Raw genomic sequence first — 17,573 nt, 5'->3', positions numbered from 1 at the left:
TCCAGTTTTTCTCTTCCAAGGTTTCGATAAATCCCCCCCAGTGTTTTTGGCAAAAAGGCCACAAAGATGACATCTCGGGAGAAAAGAAATGAGGGGGCAGTTTTTTGGTGGTGTTTTTTTTTTTTTGGGCCCAAAAAATCTGAAACAAAAATTGCGTCTTTTCCCAGGCTTAGGCTGGGATTAAACACACAGTTTATGTGTGGTGTTTTTCAAAGCTCACATTGCTTTATTTCTGCCCCCCCCCCTTCAAACAGACGTCTGTCCAGCTGTTGCAAAGCTACAACTCCCAGCCTTCAGCTGGCAGGGCATGCTGGGAGTTGTAGTTTTGTAACAGGTGGACAGCCACAAGGGATAACTGATGCAGTATGTCAATCTAGGGCCATGGTGTCTGATCTTGAACTGGCAGCAGGAGCCACGACCACTTTAAATCAATGGCTTCCGGGACGTCTGACGAGTGACATCCTAATCTGCAGACCCCAACGTCAGGGACGTCACTCGTCAGACACCAAGGCTGTTGGGGCCACAAAATGATATTACAAATACTAAGCGTCTGGTTAGGAGAAACAAATATAATGCAACCATAGGGAGTAGCGCCATTTTAATAAAAATTGTCAAATCCCTTAGATAACAGTCATACAGAATATATTAAAAAGCTTTTTTAGGTTTCAGCCAATCAGAGAGCAGCACTGCTCAAATAGAACTCCCAGGAGGTAACAGCGTGTCACACATGTGATGTCATAACCATTGTCCACCAGAGAGCAGCACTGAGCAGATATAACACTGCTCCTGCTCATTCTCCATCAGTGAGGGGCCGGTGCTGGACACTGTAGGGACGCGGGAATGTGAAGTCAAAAACATGACTGTGACTGGTAAGTACCACATTGTTGTGTCCAAAAGGTTTTAGTGCAGTTCCATGTGCATTTCTATAATAAACATGTAAATAATCTCTCTTTTGTTTTCCTATCTTAGATGCATTATTTCCAGCATGTGGAGTAGCATTTCCGGACTTAAAGCAAGAAGTTGGATGATGGCCTAGATTCCGGACCTACAGCAAGACGTTGGATGATGGCCTAGATTCCGGACCTACAGCAAGAAGTTGGATGAAGGCCTAGATTTCCGGACCTACAGCAAGACGTTGGATGAAGGCACAGCCCCTCGAATCACGAACATACACAGACACATTGGCCCAAATTCTAGAGGTAACCTCCTTTAGTATGCCCAGAGGAAGGGCAATACAGTAGCCATGGATTCCCTACAGGTTTCCTCCCCTCTGGAGGTTTTTCCTGTCCTGAGTTAGTTACTGTACGCTCTTTGTGAGTGATGGGAGGTTACAAAAAATCCCTACACAAACACTTTTATAAATAATAAATAAAGTTTCCCTTTTTTAAACTGTTCTTTGACTTGTTCGACTCATTTATTTTATTTCTGTGTGTGAAAAATAGTGTTAGTGAAATGTGGATGACATAAGTCAAAGCTGCTCTCCTGTGCGATCTGCACAATGCGGTGTGGAGAGAGGCAGCTGATGTTGGGTGGTGCTGTTGCCTAGGCAACCGTAGGACACGCAGCAAATTCTGTACACGAGCCTTTTTCTGATGAATGGGACTCATGCAGGGAACTTGCTAGGGGTCATATGGTTTCAAAGGATCAACTCTTGGGTACATGCACAAACAGTATGTTTAGAATGCTGGGTTCCCATGGCTGGGTTCGGGACTTCATGCCACACCGCCTTGTGAAGTCCCTCGACTTCCTATAGACATGAATGGAGGACGTGGCGTGACGTCACAACCCGTGCCGTGAGAACCCAACATTCTAAACATATTGGCCCTGATTTACTAAGAGTGTTGTGTAGTTTTGTGGGTTTTAATTCCTTACAATTTATTTCCCACACTATTTACTAAGGTTTCCCTACATTTTTTTTTTTTTTTTACACATGCTCTGATCTGCGGGGTTTTTCTCAGCTCAAATCCACCACATTTTCTGTGGAAACCTTAGTAAATATTTTTATTTTTTTTTTTTTGTGAAAATGTCGGGGACACGCCCCCTTTCCCAGACGGCCTCGCCCCTTTTTCAGATTTTCTCAGCAAAGTGGAGAGTTGGTTTGGTTTATTTAAATTCTGGTGCAAATTCAGACATCATTTCTGGCACAATGTGTCAGACTCTGGCGCACAACCCGACAAAATATGTTGGGTTTACAACAGTAAATCAGGGCCATTGTTTAGAACACCAGGTGCTGGAGATCGCAGGGATCAGCTGCGTGAAGTTAAATGAGGGCGGGCTCTCTGCGGCCAGTCCACAGTAGATTTTCAGCAGCAGATGGTGGTGGTATTTTTCAATTCTGATATGGTGGTGTTAACCAGTCATGGTATGGTGATATTGGTATCTAGACTTGGTATGGTGGTATTTTTCAGTCCTGTTACAGTATTATTTAAGGTAGGGTAAATCTCTGTATACAGATCGGGGTACTGGGGCACAGTTCACATTAGTGACCACCCAGAGGGGGTTGTGCGTTAATAAGCAGCATGTATATTTATCAATATATGGGGTCAGTATATGGTATAAATTTATGTATGAGGTCAGTATATAGTATAAATTCATATATAAAGTCAGTATATAGTATAATTTCATATATGGGGGTCAGTATATGGTATACATTCATATATGGGGTCAGTATATAGTATAAATTCATTTGTGTGGGTCAGTATATAGTAAATTATTATGTGGGGTCAGTATGTAGTAACAATTCATACAGTATGTGGAGGTATTATAAGGTTTAATAAATAAATAAGAACTACATTTTATTGCATGTGGGAAGCCCATCTATATAGATGCGGCTCACATATGGGGGAGCGGCGCATGTGGCCCCCCTTGACCATGTCAATCCACCCCTCCCCCCAGCTATGGACCTCACTGCCAGACTCCAAAGGGTAGGGGGTTAATTTGCCGACGAAGGGCTGGTACGTGACGCAATGTGACTGGACATGGGCGGAGCTTCCTGTTATGTCATACACATATATTAATTATGTAAATTAGCATGGCCGGTATTATTTTACAAGAAAGGTGGCGACCCTATGCATGGACTGTGTAACTTCACACAGGACCACAACCACTCATCAGAACCTGCTTTCTATTTCACAACGACTGGACTTTTTTCTTCCAGACCCTGATTTTAAGTCACTGATTTAGATATTGTTTCCGGTTAAATTATTGCCTGGTAGATGACCCTTACTAAACCCAGTACACTCCTTCTAGGGCTGTGCTAACTAGGCCTACTACCCAAGCTCTACAATCTAGGCCACACTACAGGCGGAACTTTACAAACCACCAAAGGCTTGCAAGGCAACCAATTCTCATGGTAACTGTTCACCATACTAGTTCACTAGAACTATAGCCTTTCCTACATTAAACTGTACTATTTACCATTAAGTGGGCAATGTCAGATCCAAAAACATTTTATATATTGTTACTGATGGAATTAACCCCTTAACGACCATGGACGTGTATACATGTCCATGTGCCGTTAAGCAGGTATAAAATTAAGCAGGTACAAAAAAAAAAAATAAACCACCAAGGGTGGTCCAAAAATACCCTTTGGTTCCCAACCACCAACTATTTACAAGACTTTATTAGAAGGGCCGAATGTAATAATAATAAAAAATGGTGCACTTAGTTTCCAAAAATAAAGATGAAAAAACACACACATTTAAAAACACTGTGTGCAATTAACCATCTTGATTTGAGAAGATATGGGCTCTAATTGCTCCATTTTATTGGGTAGTAGAGAGCATCTCTGTAACAGTGCTCCTAATCCACTGAAATTGGTTAAAGCACACAGCTATTTAAAACCAGTGAACAAGGCCCCCCTCAACGTTTCACCACCTAAGTGGCTTTGTCAAGAGGCATGTGGGCAATGGCATCCAAAACACCGACCTGTACATTTCTAACCTCTTCTGGTGATGTCAGTTCTAACTTGTTCCAATAAGGAGTCACTTCCTGTATCTCCTAATTAAGTATGTCCAATCCCATTGTTGCATGTATTGATAGACAGTTCAATCATCCAATAATATGGTTAAAAATCTCAACCTGTCAGGAATTGCCACTTGTGCAAACCTGATAGGTATGAAAATCGGATATCCTGCGCTGATGTGATATATGTAAACAATACGCACATGGTGCTGCGCAGGAACTTAGAAATTTGTAGTGCTCCGGTGCTCCGGCGGCATTATGCACATGTCTGTAATGCGCATGCAAATTTTTACAATGCGCAGTATCGGCTGCGCGAAGTCTTTTCCGTTCCGGCGGTATAACCAGTCACTGCCCCTGTGCTCAGAAGCTGCACAGCATCGGGATGCGCAGGAACTTAGAGTAAGAACCAGCTCAAGATAACTATAGATGGTAAGGATAATACTAGTGATTCTGGATATATTAGGGACATTTAGTGTGAATTATGACAACCAATGAATGTCCTCATCGCATACAACACTCTTAGGGGGCCATATTGGAAATTGGATAAGGGTCACGATAGCATATCTGTACCTGCATGAATGCCCATTATAGTATATCTAAATACCCATATTCAGAATTAAGGACATTCAGAATCAGAACATATTGGGAGATACAGAGGTATGTCAACATTAAAGACAGGTCAGCTATGTGCTTTCCATCTTGTGAGTAAATTAACAATTTGGATTAAGAATTGCCTCACTATAATACAATTTGGTTCTGAAATTCATAGGAAGCCCAAAAAAGTAAAACCCTCATTAAGCCCTTGGGGGCTTAGACTCTGCAACTTGTAAATCCATTTGGCATTGATGCACAGCAAATTTTTATCAAGGTCTCCCCTCCTGGGGCCTAATTTACATTTGATGAAACCCCAAAATTTTAACTGGGACAGGTCACCAGCGTGGATTTCCCACGTGTGCCTAGCTAATGGTGTGTTGCCTCTATTCCTAATCATGCTCAGATGTTTAGAGATCCTTCTGAAAAATTGTTGAATGGTTTTACCCACATATATCTTATGACAGCCACATACCGCTATATATATATATAATCCCAGGTGTCTGACAATTGATGAAGTCCTTTATTGTGTATTGATGATTACCAACAGGATTGACAAAAACCTTCTTTTTAGACACATATTGGCAGAACATACAGCTTCCACAGAGGAAGGAACCAATTGCTGTGGAACTCAGCCAGGTCCTGAGTATCTCTTCTGTATAGGGGCTTCTCATGAGATGTTCACGTGTATTCTTGCCTCTCGGATAGGTTATTAGGGGGCGATCAGAAATCACCTCCCTAATTTCTGAGTCCGCCATAAGAATTGGCCAATATTTTTGCAATATACTTTTTATTTTATTTGGAATCAAAATTGCCAATACATCTGATGATACGTTGAGATGTATCATTACTGGTGTTCTTCAATAAGCCCATCCTATCTGTCGCCCTGGCCCTGGCATAAGCCCTATGTAATGTTTTTTTGGGGTACCCCCGCTCTGTAAACCTCTGAAAAAGAATATTGCTTTCTCTCTGGAAGGATTTACTAGTAGAACAGTTTCTACGGGCCCTCAGACATTGACCCGTAGATATTCCTCTCTTGAAAGGAGTTGGATGGAAACTGGTCCATTCTAAAAACTATTAGTGGAAGTAGGTTTTCGATGGACTTCGGTTTACAGATATGGGCATGCGCATAATGCCGGAGCTCTGAAAAATTTCTAAGTTCCTGTGCAGCACCCTGTGCGCATTGTTTACATATCACGTCAGCGCAGGATATCCGATCTTCATACCTATCAGATTTGCACAAGTGGCAATTCCTGACAGGTTGAGATTTTTAACCATACTATTGGACTATTGAACTATCATTACATGCAACAATGGGATTGGACATACTTAATTAGGAGATATAGGAAGTGACTCCTGATTGGAACAAGTTAGAACTGACGTCACCAGAAGAGGTTATACATGTACAGGTCGGCGTTTTAGATGCCATTGCCCACATGCCTCTTGACAAAGCCACTTAGGTGGTGAAATGTTGAGGGGGGCATTGTTCACTGGTTTTAAATTGCTGTGTGCTTTTACCAATATCAGTGGATTAGGAGCACTGTTACAGAGATGCTCTCTACTACCCAATAACTTCTAATGGAGCCATTAGAGCCCATATCATCTCAAATCAAGATGGTTAATTGCACACAGTTTTTTTAAATGTGTGTTTTTTCATCTTTATTTTTGGACACTAAGTGCATCATTTATTATTATTATTATTATTATTATTATTATTATCTCATTCGGACCCTTCTAATAAAGTCTTGTAAATAGTTGATGGTTGGGAACCCAAGGGTATTTTTGGACCACCTTTGGTGGTTTATTGTTTTTTTGTGTGAATTCACCCTCAACCATTGGTCTCTCTATTAAAAGTTCATATTGTTAAACAGGCATGGCGCGGGCCAGCCCCCAGCTGATCCCTGTTGCTGGGGTCAGCGTTAATAGCCGACATGCGGCGATCGCCGCAGCAGGCTATTAACCCTTTAGATCACCGCTGTCATAGCTGACAGTGGCGTCTAAAGGTACCTTTAACTGCTCCCTGGTAGTTCAGTGGGGTTGATCAACCCCCCCCCCCCGCAGCAGGATCCACTTCTGTTAAGAGAGTAGTTAGGGAACATAGTTTAGAAAAGTTTATTTAGTGCCTTTAAGACATACACATAAATCAAAGCATGCTGCAACCATAACATGATAAAACCAGGCTGCTCAGTCCTGTCACTTCAGGCAGTGCTTCTTGTATGTGCAGCATCTCTGTCTGCCGCGAGGAGAGGAGTGTCTAGAGCTTCGGGAGAGTGATGGAGAGGTGAATGGTGTTGTTGTTTCGGGGTGGGAGGTGCATTGTAGATGCAGGGCAAATTTTATGGCCCAAGGGGCAGATGGTATTAACCCCTTCTTGTCGTGATGCCAGGGCGTGGTTTAGCATTAACCACCTGAAGGTAATACCGCAAATCCTGCGTTAGGCAGAGGCAATGAAGACACCAACCCCAGATTAAGGATAACGGCAGCTTTACTGAGGCAAGACAGGTGATATAGTCTTTGCAGTACAGCCAAATATCCCAGGGAGATGACCAGTGACACAAGTGGACCTCGCAGGCTTGCTGGGACTGGATGGTGACTGACGATAAGATGACTTGACTTACTGATGACCGACTTCTGGCTGCAGGACTTTAGGCTTGAGGCCTCCAATGCTCTGGACACAGACACTGGAAAAACTTGACTGCTATGGACCTCAGAAACTAAGAGAGAGATTGAATCCCCTCCCCTGGTTATATAGGGGGCTGTGCAAGGAGCGAATATGTCACTTGGGGGGTTACCTGGTCACTGGAGCCCTCTGGGTAACAATCATGTGGTACAAACATTATAGCAACAGTACATTAAATGAGGCAAACCTATATACACAATGGGGGTATGCTGCAGGGGAGCCCTGGGGACATGCAGGGACTCTGCCTGACAGAGCAGGAGGACAGACCGGGGGCCACATCATCCCATACTGGGACATCACAGTGTTTTTTTATTTTTCATGGGGCTAGCAGTATGGGGGCAATGTGGATAAATATGGGGAAATGTGAGTAAATATGGGGGCAATGTGAGGGAATTTGTGGACAATGTGAGGAATATGGGGGCAAAGTAAAGGAATATGGAAGCGATGTGAGGACACTTGCTATATGGGGAAATGGTAGGTAATATGGGGGCAATGTAAGGGGGCCTGCTATATGGGGGCAATGTGAAAGTTGTGCTAGAACAAAGAGTCTAAAATGTTTGTCCGTGATTCCATGAAGACGAATCTTGGCTGGAGAAGTCTTCATGATGGTCTGGGCCAGATGAAGAAGAAAAAGAAAAGTAAACAACTTCGATCAGAGAATACGTCACCTGTGAGTCCCTACATGTTACTGTAATCACTTATATGGTCTGCAGAGCATGTGCAGAGTTGGTATGCACCTCTATATGGCCCTGTTTATAATCACTTATATGGTATACAGATCCTGTTTACAGCTAGTATCTACTTCTATATGGTCACTGTATGTGGGGATATTGATCTCTGAAAAGTAGATTTGATTCAGTAACAGTATAGTGCAGAAAAGGGGTGTGACTAAGGGCTGGGGCTAGGGGCAGAGCCAAGGGGAAATTTTTTTTTCCAGAGTGCTTCTTTAATAACCACTAATAAAAATAAGTAATACCACCCTCTTTGCCTTACCATTGGCCCAATATACTTCCATTCTTTGCTTGCTAGCAATGCAGTTACTTTAGAAAGGGCATATGACCAAATAGGACCCCTCTCTTCCTTTCTCTATAAGGGTAGGGTCACGCGTAGCACATCCATAGTGGAATTTCAGCTGTGGGTAACTCCCTGCTATGCATGTGATCATACCCTTATGCACTACTGCTTTAATATGTATAGCAAATAGTCTTATTATCTTATGCAGAATAGAATTGAGCATAATTTTATTATTAATATTGTAAAATTGATATTTTTATAATACATTTTTGCTTTCACTTTCCATTAACTTCTTTTTTTATATTTATATTTTAGGAAATAATGATGAGAACACAAGAACAGATGCTGCAGAACCGGGCATATTAAGAAGCGGTTGCTCGTAGCCTATGTAGAATTTCTTTGAATTTGCACCTAGTGTTTAGGTATTCCATCTGCATATGGCACCCAGCGAGTGTGTAACTGCATACTTCATTTGGAAAGGATTACTGCTTTTATATCAGACATCTGCTAAGCACACTAAGAATGTTTGCTGGAAGTTTAAGTGTTTTTCCTCTTCATCAAACAGTATTCTACAGCAAGCAGCTTTATGCAAAGAAATCCTTCCTTGTTAACCAGCGAGGCACAGGCAATAGATAAAAGTATAAAGAGCAGACAGTGTTTTTGGAACATCAAATAACCTGTAAAATGTAAAGGAAAACTCTGTGGAAGTAAAGATTATTTATCTTGTTATTGCTTCATGAATGGCCTTATAGTAAAAATATAGGGTCAGGCCAGTCAGCCGGGGTATTTTCCTGTGGTTATAGACATATGAATGGGTCACTAATATAATAGGACAGAAAATCCCATTTGGAACTTGGTTTGGAGCCATGCAACATTCTTTAAAGTTGCTAAAGGGAGGGGCAAAGCACTCTTAGGTCACATCTGCTTTGCAATTGGGTAATGAAAGTCTGCTCCTCCCCAGAGGAACTGTTTTGTAGCAGGATAGTGGGTAAAACCTCTACACATGAACCACCTGGCATACCGGTCTTCCGTGCCAGAAGACACAATAGTGTAAAGACTGACAGATGGCGCTGGATCATGGAAAGGTGAGAACATTACAAAGTTCTGTATGCTTATAATGCATGACAGCTACTTCTGCAGCATTCGCGAGGTAAGACCCGGCTAGAAAGCTCTGACAGGATACCAAGTGCAATGAGAAACCTGTGGGCAGACTTGGTAATGTGGTACCACTAGGGGTCCTCACAGATAATCACTGTCCCTGAAAAAGTATAGCAGGCTTGCAGAAAATAAAGAGTAGAGCAGTTTGATGCAGGTTCAGAAGGAGTCAGACGACGTTCAGATCAGTATCTGTAGACACTCCATTCCTTTGTATGGGAGAGTTGATAACAGCTGTGGATAGGAGGTAAGATAATTTTTGCTTTAAACAATAATTTCTCCTTTACTCTCTCCAAAAAAGAGTTAGCAACAGGAACCGGGTTAATAAACATTAAAGGGGTACTGCCGTGCTGAAGGATCGGGGATAAGTTGCCTGATCGCGCGGGGTCCCGCCGCTGGGGACCCCCGTGATCTCGCACGCAGCACCCTGATCTCATCAGGCCCCGGAGCGAACATCCGCTACGGGTCTGATGACGGGGCCGGTGATCGTGACGTCACAGCTCCGCCCCGGTGTGACGTCACGCTCCACCCCCTCAATGCAAGTCTATGGCAGGGGCGAGACAGCTGTCTCGCCCCTGCCATAGACTTGCATTGAGGGGGCGGAGCGTGACGTCACATGTGGGCGGAGCCGTGTCGTCACGATACTCCGGCCCCGTGATCGGCAGTCACCAGACACGGAGCGATGTTTGGTCCGGGGCCTGATGAGCCTTTAGATAGAGGATAAGTTGTCAGCACGGTAGTACCCCTTTAACCGATTCAATAAACATGTATACTTCATAATTTGATAGAGTAAGCAAGGGTATGCTCTGAGGTTACTTGGCAGATATGGTGATCCCTACATTTCTTTCTCAACTTAGCAATGGGGTAGGGGTTAACGTTGACAGCCCCAAAGGTTATTCTTCTCCAACTGGCAGAGGCTAAAAACCAGTTGGCTTGTTGTAACCACTCTAGCCAAGTCAGATAACCAGACTTGGCCTGAAGGTCCTGTAATGCAGCAAGGCATTTGTGCAAACTTATCCTTCCTGACTAATTGAATTGGTCCTCTTGACCTTAAGAATTAAATGTTGGTAGGAACCCCTTGAATAGAACTGGTGATTCCTGGGCATTTGCTTTCTTTGCTGGTGTGTGAGCCCATGCAACCTAAACTTTCTATACTAAACTAAACTCGCTCCTTTACTGAGCTCCTACCCTCAGATAACATATCCTTCTGAAGTTCAGAGAGGATTTGTAGCTGAGTAGGGACCTTCCATGGTGGTCAATGGTACAAATGGGGTATTGGTTCTTTATTTTTCTATGAGGTTTTTCTTTACTGTTTTTATCTGTTTCTTGTTCTTCGGAAGGAGGAATTGAAGACAAACAAATCTTAGATAAGGTAGAAGCTCTAAGCTGGCAGGAGGCTAAACAAACCTGACAATCCAAAGCTGATCATTATGCCCTCGAAATTCTTGCGGGTTAATAGTACATTTTCCTTCTCTTGGTTGGACCACATGGGAGAGATTCAAGATGCTTGTCCAGGCCTAATGTTCATCGTTCTCCTCTGATTTAAAGTGTCTGAGATTTAGACCGGTCTTTTCCAGCCAAGAAGTGGAGCTACATTTTCTGTGGTTACTACAAATAAGTTCTTTATTTTATTCCATTGTTATCTGGTCGTCCAGTTGACCTGTCAAAAATAAAGACAAATATATACAACACAAAGCCTTCAAATATACATTGAAGTGAACTTCTGAGCAATCTTTTAGTTAACCTCATAGTCCATTGCATAGAACCAGGCAAACTTTTCAGGCTGTAAAGGGGAGCATAAATTTCGCCCCCACCATATAAATCCTTGGCTGTAACATTGGATGTCTCAGACTTCATCTTCCTATAACTTGGATGAACCCTGAATTCATTGCTATAAGATTCTCGCCTCTTTAGTACGGAAACATTTAAGCAGGTAGCGAGTCAGTCTCATTGTTATGCTCCAGCGATTTTCTAGCTAACCTTAGCTCCATAATCAGCAGTGTGACATTGCCTCCAGGCTCGCTTCATAAACCATAGCTTCCCTGACCTATATAAATTTTCTGTGAATTCTTTACCTTAATAAAAGGCGCAGACTTAAAGTGAAATGACATATTTTCAGTAATTTTTCAATGGCTGTATTGAGGAAGAGAACATATGGTAAAATTGATATCTGGCGCAACAAGTATAGATGTCACAGATGTTATGTGATGTAGTGGTTTAATATCATAGTGTATAAGATTTAAAGGGGTGCTCCACCCCTAGAATTCTTATCCCCTATCCAAAGGATAGGGGATAAGATGTCTGATGGCGGGGGTCCCGCCGCTGGGGACCTCCGCATTCTACCATGCGGCACCCACCTGTAACGGTTTCCGGAACCGCTGGAGGCCCTCAGGCTAATACCATCCCAACCACGAGAACGGAAGATTGTGACGTCACGACTCCGCCCCCGTGTGACGTCACACCCGCCCCCTCAATGCAAGTCTATGGGAGGGGGCTTGCATTGAGGGGGCAGGTGTGATGTCACACGGGGGCGGAGTCGTGACATCACGATCTTCTGTTCTCGTGGTCGGGATGGTATTAGGCTGAGGGCCTCCAGCGGTTCCGGAAGCTTATACTTGCATTGAGGGGGCGGGTGTGATGTCACATAGGGATGGAGTCGTGACAACACCATCTTCCGTTCTCGTGGTTGGGATGGTATTAGCCTGAGGGCCGCCAGCGGTTCCGGAAGCCGTTACAGGTGGGTGCCACATGGTAGAATGCGGGGGTCCCCAGCGGCGGGACCCCCACCATCAGACATCTTGTCCCCTATCCTTTGGATTGGGGATAAGATGTCTAGGGGTGGAGTACCCCTTTAAAGTAAGTGTTGAAGAAAACTCCACCACCAATGTTTCCAGCATTTTGTGACTGCACTTTTTACAATTGGGTCAGCACCTTCCTGCATCTTCCCAGATGGGGATATCCCGCTACAAATACCACAAGTGAGCTGTGACTGACACATTACAATGTACAGTACAATGTAAAAATATTATTTGGGGTTGCCAAACAACTGCAGGCAAACCTTTCTGCAATATTTTATGTATTCATACATTTCCACATGGAGTGTAACTGCACTCTATGCCTGGAGCATAGGGGACCATCAAGTCTTTTTGCCCCTTATGAGGAGACTAGAACTATAAATGACCCTGTGCATATTAGGGACTCAGGAGCTGAATGAAACATTTAACCCTTAGAGCCTTGGTGTATTCGTGCCCCAGGAGCTGCAAGTAAACACTCTGCTAGCTTAGATTTTTAGCCTTTAGGGCCTTGTTGTATTAGTGGATCTTTAATATAGTATATAGGTATATATGTAATAATTGTACTTCCAAATACTATGCACTAGCATAGTATTTGAAAACAGGAAGGCCTTGGAGGCCTACATTACCCTGTCCTCTCCTTTGCCTAAGAAAAACGTGTTCAAATCAACTGGTGCCCGAAAGTTGTCCAGATTTTTAAATTACTTCTATTAAAAATCGTAATCATGCCCGAAAGTTATACAGATATATAAATTACTTCTATTAAAAATCGTAATCCTTCAAGTACTTATCAGCTGCTGTATGCTCCCTAGGAAGTTGTGTAGTGCTTTCCATTCTGGCTACAGTGCTCTCTGCTGCCACCTCTGTCCATGTCAGGAGCTGTCCATAACAGATGCAAATCGCCATCATGAACCTCTTCTGCTCTGGACAGTTCCTGACACAGACAGAGGTGTCAGCAGAGAGCACTTTGGTCAGACTGTAGAGAACTACACAAATTCCTCTAGAGCATACAGCAGCTGATAAGTAATGGAAGGATTAAGAATTTTTTTTACCTTCGAAACACCCCTTATTCTTCAAGTACTTTTATTTTTTGGATAAGCCCCTTAAAGGGCTTATCCCAAAATGAAAACTAGCTGATCATGGGGACCCGACCAGTGAGACACCCACTGATCTTGATGCCCTTCATGCCTGACCTCTGCTCCATTAATTCCAAACATTGCTGGGTGCAGAACTCTTCAGGAAAGAGAATGAAGTGGTGCCCGAGCATACATAATGCTGTTCCAGTCATTCAGTGGACATTTGACCTCCATTCTCATGATTGGAGGAGCTCCCAGTGACGGGCATAACTTATATTTTTGGGGTAACTCTTTTAATTCAGTTCCATTATTTAAGCACATAGTCAGTCTGGTACTTTAACAGGGAAAGCTTACTCAGGCCACTTTCTAATGCAAGACCAGAATTCCCCTATACTCCAGGTAACATGGACAATAAATAACAAAAGGCCGGTGCTAAAAGTCTTTCTGAATAGACTGGCAATAGATAGTAGTGTCTTTTATTAGTTATTAGAAATATAATACAGTGCACTGGACGCTAGCCACAGGGCCCTCACAGCATAACAGATCGATAACATGTTAGGTTATTAAAAGAAGATATAACTACAACATAAATGATGCTCAAGCGCTTGGTCATCCAGGAGGCCGGAGAATCATCAGCAGGCGGAGAGCGTTAATGTGTATGGTACTCCCCATCCAGGTCCGGTGACACCAGAGAGAAGAGGAGAGGTAGAGCGGTATAAAGTACTTACTACTGACTGTACATATACATACAAATGATAATTCATAGAAGTGAATTTGATGTTAGCAAAACAGGATCACTGTATCAATAGGCAACATGCGATGAAAGACGTGTTATCTTTTTCCTTGCTAAGAATTCAGTTTATGGGGCATAATGTTATAGGATATGATCCTGATATGGTGCAACACTCTGTCCAGTGACTTATCGGGACTTTAAACAAGTAAGTATTACGGACATTTTTTTTCTGTTTCAGGCTTCTAACTTGACTTCACCTCAATATTCTGGACAGAAGTTATATTTTTGTGCATTATTTTATTGATATCACATATATATATATATATATATATATATATATATATATAACCTTATATTTTATTGATCTGTTATGCTGTGAGGAGACCACAAGGGCCCTGTGGCCAGTGTCAAGTGCAGTTATTCTAACTAGCTGAGTACCTGGCATTGCCCCATCTTCAAACCTAAACCTTGTGGGAGAGAAAAAGTTCTGGTCCTTATATTCCAACCTCATACCCTGTCCTCATATCCCATCCTAATACTCCAACCTCATATTCCAACCTCATATTCCATCCTCATATTCCATCCTCATATTCCAACCTCATATCCTGTCCTCATATTCCAACCTCATATCCCATCCTCATATCCCATCCTCATATTCCAACCTCATATCCCATCCTCATATCCCATCCTCATATTCCAACCTCATATCCCATCCTCATATCCCATCCTCATATTCCAACCTCATATCCCATCCTCATATCCCATCCTCATATTCCAACCTCATATCCTGTCCTCATATCCCATCCTCATATTCCAACCTCATATTCCAACATCATATCCCCTCCTCATATTCCAACCTGATATCCTGTCCTCATATCCCATCCTCATATCCCATCCTCATATTCCATCCTCATATTCCAACCTCATATCCCATCCTCATATTCCATCCTCATATTCCAACATCATATCCTGTCCTCATATCCCATCCTAATATTCCAACCTCATATCCCAACCTCATATCCCATCCTCATATTCCAACCTCATATCCTGTCCTCATATCCCATCCTAATATCCCAACCTCATATTTCAACCTCATATCCTGTCCTCATATGCCATCTTCATATTCCAAACTCATATCTCATCCTCATATCCCATCCTCATATTCCAACCTCATATCCCATCCTCATATCCCAACCTCATATCCCGACCTCATATCCCATCCTCATATTCCAACCTAATATCCTGTCCTCATATCTCATCCTCATATCCCATCCTCATATTCCAACCTGATATCCTGTCCTCATATCCCATCTTCATATTCCAACCTCATATCCCAATCTCATATTCCAACCTCATATCCCAACCTCATATCCTGTCCTCATATCCCATCTTCATATTTCAAACTCATGTCTCGTCCTTTTATCCCGGCCTCATATTCCTACCTCATAGTCCAATCTCATATCACGTCCTCACATCCCATCCTCATATCCCAACCTCATATCCTATCCTCATATTCTGTTCTCATATCCCAACCTAATATCCCATCCTTGATCCGTCCTTATATTCTGACCTCATAGCCCCTCCTTATATCCAGACTTTATATCCCATCCTCATATTCCAGCCTCATATTTCGTCCTCATAACCCGTCCTCATATCCTGACCTCATTTCTGTCCTCATATCCCAAGATAATATCCCATCCTTGATCTGTCCCCCTTTTCTGACCTCATATCCCCTCCTTAGATCCCCTCTTTATACCCTGTCCTCATACCCTGTCTGCATATCCTGACTTCATATCCTGACTTCATATCCCTCTACACTTTCCCAGCAACCTCCACAGTCTTTTATCTGGTCATGTTGATAAGGTTGACCAAGACCAAGGTCCATCAAGTCCAACCTATCACCCTACTCTGTAAATCCATAGGAAAGCAAACAATCCTTTTGAGGCAGATGTAAGCTGCCCCAACACTAGGGCAGTGGTTCTCCATTTTGCTATGAGATTTTTTCTGTATCTTGCTCCTCGGAAGGTGATAAAAAAAATTCTTAGATAAGACAGAAGTTCTGAGCCGGCAGGAGGCGGAACAAAGCCAGACAATCCAAGACAGATCATGATCCGCCTCATAATTCCTGCGGGTTTACACACACTTCCCTTCTCTTATTTGGTCGGACCTCATGGGAGAGCTTCCAGATGCTGATTCGGGCCTAATATTCATCGTTCTCCTCTGAGGTAAAAGTCTCCGAGATTTCGATCTGTCGTTTCCAGTGGAGCTAAATTTTTCTGTGGTTATTACAAATAAATTCTTCATTTCGTTCCATTATTATTTTCTCACAGACTATCTTCTCCATTTTATTCTTTTGTTAGGTTATAAAGCAGCGTTCCCCAAGCTCGGCTCGATAAAAGGCGCCGGCGATGGCTTCTAAGCTTGCGTGCGTGTTAATAATATCTTTTCCAAGGTTACTCAAGCAGTGTTAATTGGATTAGAGAGGTTATTGTATTCTACGGATAGAAAGAAATATGTCATCTTTAGGTTGTTCTTAGTCAATCACACACCCGGCTGTAATGTTTCATAGAAATGAACGGAAATTTGCATCGGAAGCTATGTGGGCTGTGATGTGGATGCTGCTATATCACAGTGTTTCCCAACTGGCATGCCTCCAGCTGTTGCAAAACTACAACTCCCAGCATGCCCGGACAGTGGTTGTGTTGGAAAGCTTGTGGGTGGGCGATTAAACATGTACAGTGGTCCCTCAACATACGATGGTAATCCATTCCAAACGGACCATCGTTCGTTGAAACCATTGTATGTTGAGAGATCCGTGCAATGTAAAGTATAGGACAGTAGTCTACAACCTGCGGACCTCCAGATGTTGCAAAACTACAACTCCCAGCATGCCCGGACAGTGGTTGTGTTGGAAAACATGTACAGTGGTCCCTCAACATAGGATGGTAATCCATTCCAAACGGACCATCGTTCGTTGAAACCATTGTATGTTGAGGGATCCGTGCAATGTAAAGTATAGGACAGTAGTCTACATCCTGCGGACCTCCAGATGTTGCAAAACTACAACTCCCAGCATGCCCGGACAGCCGTTGGCTGTCCGGGCATGCTGGGAGTTGTAGTTTTGCAACATCTGGAGGTCCGCAGGTTGAAGACCACTGGTATAGGAAGTTGTACTCACCTTTCCCCGCCGCTCCGGACCGTCACCGCTCGTCACCGCTGCCCTGGATGTCGCCCTCCATCGCTGTCGCCGCGTCCCCGGGGTGTCCCCGACGCTCCGGACATCTCTGCATCCCCGGGATCCTCTCTCTCACGTCGCCGCCATCACGTTGTTACGCACGCCGCTCCTATTCGATGACGGAACGGCGTGCGCAGCGATGTGATGACGACGATGGAGAGCGCCGACGATGCAGGGGATCCTGAAGAGGACGCGCCGGTGCCCCGAGGACAGGTAAGTGATCGTCAGCGGACCACACGGGGCACCGTAAACGCCTATCCGGTGGCAGCTGAAGCAGTCTGCGCTGCCGGATAGCCGTTTATGCGATGGCCCCGACATACAAAAGCATCGTATG

At 43.5% G+C, this 17,573-nt stretch overlaps 1 long non-coding RNA gene across 1 annotated transcript; it reads left to right on the top strand.

The window, feature by feature from the left end:
• The first annotated feature begins 241 nt into the window (after positions 1-241).
• On the top strand, positions 242-1,394 carry LOC130300351 (uncharacterized). The gene is made up of 2 exons (XR_008851261.1): positions 242-869; positions 970-1,394. It is a non-coding gene; the product is annotated as an uncharacterized LOC130300351 (long non-coding RNA).
• Positions 1,395-17,573: the final 16,179 nt, after the last annotated feature.

This window comes from Hyla sarda, chromosome 1, assembly GCF_029499605.1.
Source record: "Hyla sarda isolate aHylSar1 chromosome 1, aHylSar1.hap1, whole genome shotgun sequence".
Taxonomy (NCBI): domain Eukaryota; kingdom Metazoa; phylum Chordata; class Amphibia; order Anura; family Hylidae; genus Hyla; species Hyla sarda.
This window is presented reverse-complemented; position numbering and strand designations above follow the sequence as displayed.